Raw genomic sequence first — 9,211 nt, 5'->3', positions numbered from 1 at the left:
CTATTCTCTTGACCAGAGAGTTTTTTTTTTTTTTTTCCTACTCTAACATATTGCCTCTGCCCAGTCCAGGACACCTGAGCTTCCTCTAATGAACTGCACAACAGGCAGAGACAGACGGGTGATAAATGCTCAGTGATTGTTCAAAGTATAAAACTTCATAGAGTTCTTTACTAGCCATAGAAAAGTAAAGCAGTAGTAGAACCAGAGACCCACAATGAGACTTGCCTGCATTCAGCGTGGCCACACATGATGATGGCTAGGGTCCAGATTTGCAGTGAGACCACAGTCTCTCCTGAGAATTCATAACCACAGCATCAATCTCCTGTGGATTTATTCTTACCATTTTATCTGAATTTCCTGATGTGTTTCCTGGAAAGCCTCTAGTAGATAACTGACAGAGTAATTGACATGCCAAGGTAACTGGAAGAAAAAAATAAAAATGTATGGAGAAAATTACTAAATGAAGGATAAATCCAAAGAATTATTCTGAATCTATTTTATAAAAAGAACCCTGTGAAAAATAGAGAGATTAGGACAGCACATGAGCAACTAGAATGGAAACTGATGTGAAGTAAATACATAAGAGATAAAACCTAAAACTTTTCCGGAAGTTTTGAAATGCACAATGATGACAATGAAGGATAGCAACTATGATTTCAAAACTTGAATTACATTTCCATAAAAAGTAAACATAACCAAAAAGCTTTAAAAATTGTTTTTTATTTATTAGTTTGTTTTTATTTCTTATCTGGGGGTAGGGGCTGTGTATCCCACAGTACACATGTGGAGGTGAGAGGTCAACATTGTGGAGTTTGTTCTCTTCTACAGTGGGCTCTGAGAGTCAGTCTTGGGTTGTCTTACTGGTTCATCTTGCCAGCTCAAGCTTTAAAACATCTGATGGGCAAGAAAAAAAATATTAAAGTTAAAAACAATATCAAGAAAAGAGTTAAATAGAAACAAAAAATGAGTAGAGAGCACATAAAAATGATGAACTAATCAAAAGATGTTTCTGAGCACTGTAGACACAAATCAATCCCTCAACAAACTAATACTGTCATGTCATACATAGTTTAAGTCTGGTTGAATTTTTCTTCTAAGATATCCATATTATTTTTATTAGAAAACAAAAGACCTGGAAGCCTAAAGTATGAAAAAACATTCCTGACAAGTACTGAGCAAAGAAGTGGAGTTGCTCTATTAAAACTCCAGGAAAACATGCAGGCAAAAGAAATTAAGCAAGTGTTATGATAAAATTAAACTTGGAATTTGAAAAGAAAATATAACAATTTTCATATATATGTAGTAAAATTGGCAGAAGTACAAGAAAAATCCACAAATTCACCATTATTATTATTATTATTATTATTATTATTATTATTTTAAAAAACTCTCTGTAAACAGTCAATTAAGAAAGTAGGAATGTATATGTATACAGAAACTTGGAACAAAAATGAAGAAAGCTGGCCCAATGGGTCCTACCAAGTCCTAAGCTCAGAAAATGAAGAAAGTACATCTTCTCCAAACACACACTACTCTTACAGAGACTGTTTCCTATGCCTTTACCATGGTTTGGATATAGCTTCTATGTCCCCAAAGCTTCAAATGTTGAAATTTAATCCCATAGTGAGGTATTAAACTACAGGAACTTTAATCTGACTGGTATTCAAATGAGGCCTTTGAGACTAGAAACAGTTATTAGAGCGAAGCCTAATGACTGAGCCCTAGTAGCTTTATTAGTCAAGAAAGGAAAGCCAGACACATATACATGCACATCCTTGATTCTTGCTATGAGATTTTGTGGTGATATTTTGTTTGTGCTCTAACAAATAAAGCTTGCCTGGAGATCAGAGTGTGGGGTTAGCCACTAGTTAACCACAGAGGCCAGAAAGTGGTAGTACATACCTTTAATCCCAGCACTTGGGATCTCATGCCTTTGATCTCAGTACTTAGGAGTTGGAGACAGGAAGTGATATGTCTGGGTGGAGAGAGAAAAATAAGGTGAGAGGAGACAGGAGTTCACCCCTTTTCAGTCTGAGAATTCCTAGAGGTAAGGTGTTTCTCTAGTGGCTGGCTCCTTTATTTCTCTGATTTTTCAGCATTTACCCCAATATCAGACTCTGGGTTTTTATTAAGACCAATTAGACTTTGCACTACAAGGTGCCATGCACATCTTTGAACTCTGCCAGCAAGAACAGTCCCACATATTGTTCCGTGCCTTTAACTTGAACTGTGAGCCAAAATAAATTACTTCATAACTTACCAGTCTGTGGTTGTGTCATGAGCATCAGGAAACAAATGAATAAGAATAAAATTTTCAAGATGGACACCATCCCCTACTCTCTAATTAATTGCAATGGAGTCTTCAGTCAACTGTAAAGGGGGGAAGGAGGAATATTCAAGGAATGGATTTATTGGAGACAGCGCAACAGAGTCTGAAGTAAAAGGCTATAGCTCACCCAGTGAGATCAGAGCTTGCTCTTTTAAGGTCCCTTGTGGGGTAGTAGAGAGGGTCGCAAGTGTTGTGCCATGAGGAAATACTTCCAAAGACATCTGACATCATGAAACGAAACTAAGAGACTATCTTCTGTGTGTCTGGCTGAGGTACTTGGTTGAAAAGTCCCAAGGATACTTCTAGATAAGGTGGGCCTGGAAGAGTAATGAGCCAGCTTTGTGTGTGCTATGACAGTGGTAGATAAGGCGGGTCCGGAAGAGTAATGAGCCCACTTTGTGTGTGCTATGACAGTGGTAGATAAGGCGGGTCCGGAAGAGCAATGAGCCCACTTTGTGTGTGCTACGACAGTGGTCATTTGCAGCTCTGCAGCCCTTCTCCATGTGGAGCTTTGCTGCCTGAAAGGGTCTGGTGATAGTTAATTTTAGTTGCCAGCTTGACACAATCTAGAATCATCTGTGAAGAGTATGGCTATAGGGATTGTCTAGATCTGGTTGGCCTGGACAGGTCTTTGGAGGATTGTCTTGACTAGTTTAATGGAGGTGGAAGACCCATCCACTGTGGGTGCCACCATTACTTAGGCAGTGGGTCCTGAACTCTATAAGCATAGTAAAAGTGAACTGAACACAAGCACACATACATTAATTTGTTCTCTGCCATATGGTTATAGATGCAGTGTAACCAGCTGTTTCAAACTCCTGCTGTTCTGACTCTCCCACAGTGATGGCTATAACCTGGAACTATGAGCTAAAACAAACTGCCTCTTTCCCAAGTTGCTTTTGTTAGAATATTTCATCACAGTAGTAGAAATGAAACAAAGACAGGCTCATTCCCAGGGATGGGTAGATGGGTAGATAGGCTTCCTATCTATGTAATCTCATACTTGCTCCTCTAGGTATTGTATGCTTTCAATTCTGCATCCCAACCATGTCAGTCAGCTCCTTTAGAGCAAAGACTTTCTCCCATTCAGTGTTGTCTCTTTATTTCAGAACACAGACTAAAAATGAAATGCATGTTCAATAGAGATTTTCCAAATAAATATAAAGAAATCTGTTTGTCTTGGCTTTGACCATCTTCAGAGTCTCTTTAGCAGTGAAATCAGGGAGAGATGAAAAGAATACTGGAAGTAAGAAAATAAGTTCTACAAGAGAAGACTAAAGAAGTTGGGGATTTTTATTGCTTACCTCTTTTCTATTCCTGCATGGAAGAATGACAGATCTGATTGTTTTCAAGCTGGTAAAGAATAGTAACCAATAAAGTAAATTCAGGTAAAAAACTGAAAAGGTATTACTGGGTTTAAGGAACAAGAAGGGAAACACAGTGGGTTAAACTCCCAAGAACAACATATCCACTGTAAGGAAAACTAAGCATTGCTCACCAAGACTGTGACCCTGTGACTGCAAGGTCCAAACAAGAGGGCCAATTTATTAAGTCAGGATTATGCAAGTCTGTAGCATGAATTTTAAAAGGTCTTATTAATAAAAGTAAATAAATAAACCTGGAGCCAGATATTGTGTGAAAGATCAGAAAAACAGAACAATCCAGCCACGTTCTTACCTCTACGAAATCCTCAGTCTCAAGACAGTGAGTTCCTGTTTCCTCATGCCTTATATACCTTTCTCTGCCCTGCCATCTTACTTCCTGTGATTAAAGGTGTGTGTGCCTCCCAAGCAAAGGCATCAGATCTCAAGTGTTGGGATTAAAAATGTGTGCCACCATGCCTGGTTCTGTTCCCAGTGTGGCCTTGAACTCACAGAGATCCAGATAGATTTCTGTCTCCTGAGTGATAGGATTAAGGGTGTGTGCCATCACTGGCCTCTGTGTCTAATCTAGTGGCTGGCTCTGCCTGCAATGCCCAGACAGATTTATTAGGGTACACAATATAATCACTGCACAAGTCTAAGGCAGTAGACTAGCTGAGCACCCCACAAGGCCCCTTCCAGCTCTTTGGGTTATGAGAGTAAACTTGAAACTACAAACTAAACATTGAAAATTATAAGCAACTTCGAACTAGAAAGCATAATTAGATTTTCATTGGACTTTATTGAAATCATGGTTCTGGCTAACAGAAGAATCTTAAAACATTCATTTAGTAAAAGACTCTTAGGAAAAAATATATGGGGCATATTCAGCCCCATGCTGCTGATCCAAGTTTAAATGATGTAAAATTTAGCCCGTGGTGTGAAAGGCAAATGATTATAGAAGGAAAATTTCAGTATTTTTAGGAACAGTCTTCAGGAAAGATAATTAAGTTCTTAAACAATATAAGTCAAATAGCTCTTTCTATAAACATCCTGGAACATCTTGTCCATGCCCACTTGTGTGTACAGTTAATTCTATATGCTATTTGTAAGCCTGTCTTTGTACTAAAGGAGGAATTTCTTCAAACCATGTCTCAGGGAAGGAATTCATTGCTTCTTATCTTGTGTTTCAGTCAATATTTTCATTATTTGATAGCACCTATACCAAAGAATACCTAGGAGAAAAAAAATCTGTAAAATGCCTATTTATTATGTGTCACTGTGATTTCTAAAATTATTTGAAAAGTTAACAGACTAGTTGTGAATACAGTATGTGAAATTTAAATGAAATGTTGACGTGTAAGGGTTCTGACCAAAAAGAAATTCTTTATAAGTATGAGCTTCTCACTGTCTCTCCAACCCCCAAAAAGAAAACCTCTTGAAATAGTCTTTTCCTCAACTAATAATAATAAATTGGTTAGGAAACTATAAGTGGCCTACATAGTTTTCTTATAAAAATTCTGTCCTAGTCATTTGTCAGACAGTTGTAAACACAAATGTGTCTTATGTTTAAGGTAAGATACCATTTATCCCTATACTTGGAGGGAGATAGATGGAGAGAGTATTCACTTGACTATATTCCTTTTTAGAGGGAGTTGTATCTCTATAGCCAACGCCTGGCACATGGCCAATGGTCAATAAAGGCTTATTGAGTAGTTGAATGGTCAGGTAAATATATGCTATAGTTTGAGTCTGGTGTCCCCAAAGGTCACACACTGTGCTAGAAACCATAGGAGGTATGACTATGAAGAGCTCCATCACCAGTGTGCACCTTTGTTCTGATAGCACTGGAGGAGGTGAGGAGTTGCTCTGCTTAGGTTTTTGTCTTTTTAGAAACAGGATCACATACTGTATCCCAGATATCCCTGGATCTCATTACAGAGCCCAGGCTGGCCTTGAACTCACAGCAATCTTCTTGCCTTAGCCTCCACATGTTGAGATGACAAACATAAGCAACTACACCAAGCTGGCATTTGAAGACTGTATTTGTTTCTAGCTCCTGGTTCATGTTCCCGTGCTGCTGCTCCCCCTCAACCCCACTTCTCTTCCTTTTTCCTCTTCCCTCTCCCTATATACATAAAGCACTGCAGAAACATATACAAGGGAAGAAAAGCAATTAAAGATTGCTCTTTTCCATGTTGCTATCTGTGTTGTATAGCCATATACAATAGTTTTGCATGCTTGGATAAACCACAAAAAATTCTTATTTATGCATTTGTTCATTCTTTGGTCCACTAATGCCTATTGGGTTTTTGTGTTTATATGTACAGAAAGAGGATATCCATGGTGGATAAAGTAGACAAAATTTCCATGTTCAGAGCCAAGAATACAATATTCTATGAAGAAATAAGCAAAGGGATGGGGATTTAATTCAATGGTAGAGTGCTTGCTTAGCAAGTATAATGCCCTGGGTCTGAACCTCAGCAATAGAAAAAGAAAAAAGTAAATATTTAATTACAGCAACATGTGTTATACTGGGGATCATTCCACAGGGATCTAATCCATCCAGGAAGTCTAGTTACACTTCCTTCAAGAGTGTCTTTCCTTTAAAGATTGTGCGTGTGTGTATGTGTGTGTGTGTGTGTGTGTGTGTGTGTGTGTGTGTGTGTGTACAAGCATGTGTGTGCACACATGTATGGGTACCTGTGTATAGGAGGCCAGAAGATGGCATCAGACACCCTGGAGTTGGAATTACAGGAGATTTTGAGCTACTGAGCTTGAGTGCTGGGACCGAAATCTACCCTCTGAAGGAGCAGCAAGTGCTCTTAACTACTGAGCCATCTCTTTTGCCTCAAGAAAATGTCTTTTAAGCTAATGTTAAGGATTATTAAGATTCAAGGAGACGAAGATCTGTTCATGAACTCATCACACAAAGGACAAGGTATGTGTGAAGGCACTGAGACAAGACCAAGCATAGCTCTTTCCATAAAAGGGAAGTTCCAAATGAGGCTGAGGCTTAGTGAATTAAAAGGAGGTTATAGGTAGTGATGGAATCCTGCAGGGTGCTGTGTAGCTGAAGTTTTCCTGGTCCTGCCCAGCTCTCACAGCCTTGTGGCCACTTGGACCCAAGTAAACACACAGAGACTTATATTAATTAAAACTGCTTGGCCATTAGATCAGGCTAACTATGGACTAGCTCTTACACTTAAATTAACCCATGATTCTTATTTATGTTTAGCCACATAGCTTGGCTTTTCTCAATTCTGCCTTCACATCTTGCTTCCTCTATGTCTGGCTGGCGACTCCTGACTTAGCCTTCCTGTTCCCAGAATTCTCCTCTCTGCTTATCCCACCTATACTATACTTTCTGCCTGGCTACTGGCCAATCAGCATTTTATTTATCAACTAACTCAGAGCAACACACATTCACAGCATACAGAACAAATTCCCATCAGTGCTGCTGGCAGGATCAGGGATTGAGTCCCATAAGGCACATGGGCTGTTTTAATGCTGTCTGCCATACCTAGTCTCCTGCAGACTTAATCCCTGGAGCCTGGGAATCCAGGCTTAAGTAGGTTTAAACAATAAGAGGCACTCACAGGAGACCTTTGACTCAAGGTGAAGGAAGATAAAGTGACTTCATCTTCCTGCTTTACCACTATCAACTTGTTGCCATGGCAACTGAGCCAGTCCCAGGAGAGTGAGCAAGATGATTATCAGGAAAATTACCTATTTCCATTACTGTTCATTGGAATTAAGGTTTCAACACATGAATGTGGGGGGTATATTTGAGCCATAACATGTTGACAAATTTTTAGATATTGTCATAATGAGAAGAAACATTTTGAATTTTGAGAGCTATGACACACTCTAAAATGATTCTCTAAAGGTTCAAATTAACTAACTTATTGAGCTCTATGCTAAAAGCTTTGCAGATATGAATATTAATTATCTCATTTTGCTTCCAATGACTCTATTTCCTTTCCCTCACATTCTACATATACTACAGAGATTGAAATAGTCTCAGTTTAGTCCAATTAAAAACAGGAGTGGTATCTACCACAACTGAAGTTGTTCAAGACACAGAAAGCCCTTTTTGTGTTTGATGGGTGTTCTAAACCATTTGAAAGGTAAATGCACTTCTCAGATTAGTTCATCCTAATTTTCCACCTTGCATATTTCAGATAAATATGCAGAGTGACCTACTCAAGGTGACAGTTGTAATGTTCAAGATAGCATCTTTCTCTTCATTCAGTGATGTGCTCAAAACCTCCACATCAGAGCTGTCTTATCTTCCTTCATGTTTATGATCATGTTTTGAAACCTCAATGGTATTCAAATTTCAGTCTAATTACATTTGTTATATGATTTTTACCCCCATCAATATTTAGTAAGATTCCTAGCTGGCTATCACGTATGAACATAATTTGATGTAAGACTGTTAAGGAAAAAGAAGTGAGTGGGCTGTTATCCTCGGGCCTACATTATGTGCTCCTTCAAGAGTCAAGAGGAGGAGGCTGTAGGGATGGTTCAGCAGTTAAAAAAATATACTGCTCTTGCAGAGAACGCAAGTTTTGTTCCTAGCAGTCACATGGAACAGCTAACAACTCCTAAAATCTACCTTCCAGGGATTCAAGTTCCCTTCTTGATTCTGAAGCACTCCAGTCTACTTACCTGTACTCAGATACACACATGCACACAGTTAAAGAGTAATTTTTCTCAAATGAGTCAAGGGGATATAATATTTTACCTGGAAAAGTAAATCATACTACCAGTGAAAATAAGCTTCTAAGAAATTCAGTGTGTGTATCTTAACATGAATATCAGTCTTTCATAAATGACAGTTACAACTATTCTTTAACTTCATTAAATTTGTTATCTTTGCTAATAGAGGACAGGTAAGACAAATCACTTTTTAGACAATATTATTTGCATCTGTGTGACAGAAATATCTGTGCATTATTAATAATTCATTTTTTCTCTTGTGGGCATACGTCTACCAAGACATGCCCCAGCCTCTCTTGCAATCGGCAATGAAAGACACATGTAACTAATCCCTTTCTCTTTGTATGGTATTTTTAGGATCTGGTAAAGAGTCCTAGAGATTGCAGTGCTGCTTTCTGGAAGGGTACTTTGCTTCTTAGTGCTCCTGTCTTAGCTGGTGTACACCGCCCAACACTCATCTCCATATTCTCTCACCCTTACCTCCTTCTTTTTGTTTCATCCTTTCTGTTATTCATGAGAAACTTTGCAAAGTGCTGTCATGGTAACAGAGTGATGGCTGGCACACAGAAAAACAAGAAAGGAGTGGTTTTCATGTTATCTACTTTGTTCATCTCTTTAACCATTTGATGTCTTGATCCTATCTCCACCCACTCTCAAGCTACCACAGTGACCCTATGCTTCTTCCTCATTCCCAGACACCCCCATCATGGATCTTTCTTCTTTCTTACAGTGATTTGTATGATCACATAGGTTGATCATTTAGAAAAAAGTCATCTAAAAATAAATGTTAGTTGTC

General features: G+C 38.6%; 1 long non-coding RNA gene across 4 annotated transcripts in view; it reads right to left on the bottom strand.

Moving 5' to 3' along the window:
• Positions 1-700: 700 nt before the first annotated feature.
• LOC107402612 (uncharacterized) overlaps positions 701-9,211 on the bottom strand; it is a 45,879-nt gene continuing 37,368 nt past the window's right edge. For 2 of the 4 annotated variants that reach the window (XR_006063699.2, XR_006063700.2), the window contains 2 exons: positions 1,903-1,975; positions 701-894 (listed from right to left, as the gene is read on the bottom strand). This is a non-coding gene — a long non-coding RNA (uncharacterized LOC107402612). Of the gene's footprint in view, positions 895-1,902; positions 1,976-3,633; positions 3,683-8,895; positions 8,972-9,211 lie in introns of all 4 variants that reach the window. The other 2 variants (XR_013044569.1, XR_013044570.1) reach the window with 2 other exon arrangements.

This window comes from Peromyscus maniculatus, chromosome 14 (assembly GCF_049852395.1).
Source record: "Peromyscus maniculatus bairdii isolate BWxNUB_F1_BW_parent chromosome 14, HU_Pman_BW_mat_3.1, whole genome shotgun sequence".
Classification (NCBI taxonomy): Eukaryota; Metazoa; Chordata; class Mammalia; order Rodentia; family Cricetidae; genus Peromyscus; species Peromyscus maniculatus.
This window is presented reverse-complemented; position numbering and strand designations above follow the sequence as displayed.